General features: G+C 35.1%; 1 long non-coding RNA gene across 1 annotated transcript; it reads left to right on the plus strand.

The window, feature by feature from the left end:
- Window positions 1–332: 332 nt before the first annotated feature.
- LOC311074795 lies at window positions 333–3,895 on the plus strand. The gene is made up of 5 exons (XR_014604365.1): window positions 333–448; window positions 550–626; window positions 792–849; window positions 2,585–2,695; window positions 2,792–3,895. It is a non-coding gene; the product is annotated as an uncharacterized lncRNA (long non-coding RNA).
- The last annotated feature ends 218 nt before the right edge of the window (window positions 3,896–4,113 follow it).

Here is a 4,113-nt window from a genome sequence, read left to right on the forward strand (position 1 = left end):
CATTTTTGTTTGTCCTTTACAAATGAACGCAAAATGAATGCATATCTTCTAGTACAAATGCACAGTGCTCACATTTATTTGGACTTTTTGTGTGCAAAAAACCCCCCAAAATACCGACTTTATTCAACTATTCATTTTCTTCTGTGTGGGCGTCTGACGTGAGTTCATGTAGTGTAACAGCACAGCGCAACGTCAGAATGTAGGCTCACTATTGGCCAGCATCACACACATGACCAGCTTCAGCCAATAGTGAGCCTACGTTCTGACCTTGCGCTGTGCTGTTACATTGTCTTATGACATGCTCATAAGACAATATATAAAAAAATGTTTATAAAAAAATGACATGCTCACTGTTTGTTTATGGCTGTAGACTGTTGCATTGTGGGATCTGCGCAACCTGAAGTTGAAGCTTCACTCTTTTGAGTCACATAAGGATGAAATCTTCCAGGTAACTCAAGATTCTGTTACAATATAACAACAACATGCAATCCGTAAGCAATAGTGTAGTGATGATGATAATGATAATAATAATGCTGATTCTCTTGACAGGTCCAGTGGTCTCCTCATAACGAGACCATCCTGGCCTCCAGTGGCACAGACAGACGCCTCAATGTTTGGGACCTGAGGTATGGCATTACTACTCTTTTATAATTGATCCTGAAAATATACTTTTTTTCTTTCTTGATGCTCATTCCTGGTTTAATTTGAACCGTTCATTTGTGCTAACTGTATTTGGATCCACAAATGCTTTTATCTTATATTGATTGCTTTGTTACATTTATGTCCTTTAGTAAAATTGGAGAAGAGCAGTCTGCGGAGGACGCCGAGGACGGGCCACCTGAGCTGCTGGTGAGTCGAGATAGATTTGCTGAAAATATTTATTGTGACAGATGGAGCTATAATGATATGATTATTGGTAACTATTTCAATACCACAGCAAAAAACACACACTATTGATCACACTCTATTTTAGTATAAAGTTGAATACAAGTGTAAATAACATATTTAATTAATATATATTTTAAAATTTTTGGGGGTTTAAATGTCTCTTATGCTCATCAAAGCTGCATTTATTTGATCAAAAATACAGTTTTTGACAGTAATACTGTGGAATATTACAATTTAAAATAACAGATTTCTATTTAATATAAAATGCTGCAATTCATTCCTGAATAGCCAAGCTGAAATTATCATCATTACTCCGGTCTGCAGAGTTACATGATCCTTCAAAAATCATTCTAATATGCTGATTTGATGGTCAAGATACATTTTTATCAATATTGAAAAAAAGTTGTGTTACTTGATGCATTTTTTTCAGGATTCTGACTGAATAGAAATTCTAAATGAAGAGAATCATTCTGATGAATAGAAAGTTCAAAAGAAAGCATTTATTTAAAATAGAAATCTTTGTAAGAAATGTATTTACTGTCAATTTTGATCAATTTAATACATCCTTTCTGAATAAAAGTATTAATATCTTGAGTAGTGTTGTCAGAAATGGTAAATTTAACTCAAGTTAAATAGGGTCCAATATTAAATTTCTGCCGTATCAATACATCGATACCATCTGCGCTTTATTGCTCTCTGTTCTCTCCGACAGCGAGTTGACACACACACACACACACGCACGCCTCCTCTTACTCACTCGTCTCAATGCACTCTGATAGTGTTGGTGTTATAGCGCATGAATTTCAATGTGGGATTGTGGGTATAGCGCATCATTTTACTACTACTCACAGATTTCACAGTCACAGTCAAAGCGCACACACATAAAGCTGCCTCTTAAACAGCTTGAGAAAATTGTCAAAATGCTCATCTTGGCAAGTATTTACATAAACGCAGTCGGCTGTGTCTTGATTGAAGGTAAACCGAAGAAAATGGATGTGTATCGGTGTATTGGATCCATGCATTCAGTCTTAATGTGACAGCAGCCTAATATTCCTGTTAATCAATGAACAAAAGAAAAGAGAAAATCACTCGCTGAATAACTTTTAACTTTAATTGTAAGGATTAATCTGTATTTATTTTTTACAATGAAGAATATCCAGTGTTATTTTACATTTGATTACTTCAATTTCTGTAGTATTTCTTACCTGAATACTACTATTAGACTTACAGTACCTGAAAAACATAAAGCACTATTTCTTCCATTTGTATATTTATTCTATTGTATTTATTTGTGCTATTGTTTGTGATTTTGTTTCTTTTTTTCTTATTTTATTATTGACTGTTTGTATTTTTATGTAAATGAAATTTAAAGTTTGAAACCAAGCTTCCTTGTGCGCTGTGTAAGCTATTGCGCAACAACATTACCCCATTGTAAAAACACAAATACATTGAGTGAGCAAGCATTTAAGTGAGATAATTGTAATGGTAATGGATTAAGTATAACATATAGAATCAAAATTAGATTCAAAATCTTGTCTCTTTAGAAGCCTTGGATTAAACCGCTTGATTCATGTGGATTACTGTTATGATGTGTATCATTATTGAAGCTTGAAAATATTGATAGAATTTCAATGCATGTACAATTTTGCATGCCAGTTTTGACAGTCTAATAATCCACTTTTGTTTGTTTTGGCAGTTCATTCATGGTGGGCACACAGCTAAGATCTCAGATTTCTCCTGGAACCCAAATGAACCCTGGGTAATCTGTTCTGTGTCAGAGGACAACATTATGCAAGTATGGCAGATGGTAAGTACAGCAAAACTGTACATTCTTAAGATTTCCATTTATTTATGTATTTGATATTAGGACTTTGCACTGATATCATAAACTTCTCTCGTTTAGGCTGAGAACATCTACAATGATGAAGAGCCAGACACCCCCGCGTCGGAGCTGGAGGGACAGGCGTCATAACTGATCTCATTAAAAATCTACAACCCTTTCATGGCTTCTTACTCCAGCGTTTGCTTTTCAGCATTATTCAGTCAAATCCATCCTCTTACTTTCTACTCCATACATAGCAGATACTTTATCCATCACAGGGTCCTTCTGTAGACTAAAAGGTTCAGCCCACACCCAGTAGGGAAGTTTGTCCTCAGATGGTTTGGAGAAAGACTGCACCACTTGTTCAATCACTTCTGAGAAGTTACGGCCTGGTGTGGCTCATCACAATTCTAAATTTGTTTTTGTGCATAAACCTTGGTGTCAATTTGCAATAAATCTTTTGTAATAACTTTTAGAATGATTTTGTATTCCTAAATTGTTGATAATTTTCTGTACTTAATTCACTTATGAAAATAAACTACAGATCAACTGTTTTTTTTGTTTAGAAATGTCAGACTTTCTCATTGATCTTTGTGTGTGTTTTTAAAATTAGATTTGAATGTATTAAAATTGGGGGAAGGGGGGTTTAGTGTATACTGAGCAAAATCTGCATAGCTGGCCTACAACCAATCAAATCACTGTGCGATAAGGCCTAGGGTGGGCTATGTTCTAAAAGTAACCAATCAAATCACTTTCCTGGGTTTTCAATGTGTCCTGTCCTCCAATAGTGGTCTGGGTAATGGGAGGAAGGGGGGAAGGCCAAAAGGTGCACAAAGGTGTGAAAATGTTCTCTTGAAAAAACCTTTGATGGGATTACTTGCCATGGCAACAAATGGCTGTAGCACGGAAGTATACGTCCACAACATACATCCGATTTGGTATCATTTCGGATGTAAACGGATATATACAGATCTATGGAATTTGAGCTATCCGGCCAGTATACTCCTGGATTCTTCCGAATTTCAGCAGTGTATACAGGAGTATACTGGTCTGGATACACCTCTTTTCATGCAGTGTGGGGGTGCTGTTTTCACAGAATTGTAAATGCAACGCATATGTTTGTTCATTAAAATGTATTAATTTTTAGCATTTAGTCATTTATTTGTAATAAACACTTTAAGTGGGCTATTTAAAAATGGTTATTTATATGTTAAATTATATTTTTATAACATAAGCGCAGAGTGTTATGTAATATTGTGTGTGTGTGTGTGTGTGTCGAAAGAATTTGTCCGCAGCTGCTCAAAAAAAAAAAAAAAAAAAAAAACCCACTGTCAGTGTTTTGTAAGGAACATGCAAATATGTAAAATATAGCAGGAGACATTTTAATTGTTTACTAATAAAAC

The sequence above is a fragment of the Abramis brama genome (genome assembly GCF_963993115.1).
Source record: "Abramis brama genome assembly, chromosome: 23".
Lineage (NCBI taxonomy): Eukaryota > Metazoa > Chordata > Actinopteri > Cypriniformes > Leuciscidae > Abramis > Abramis brama.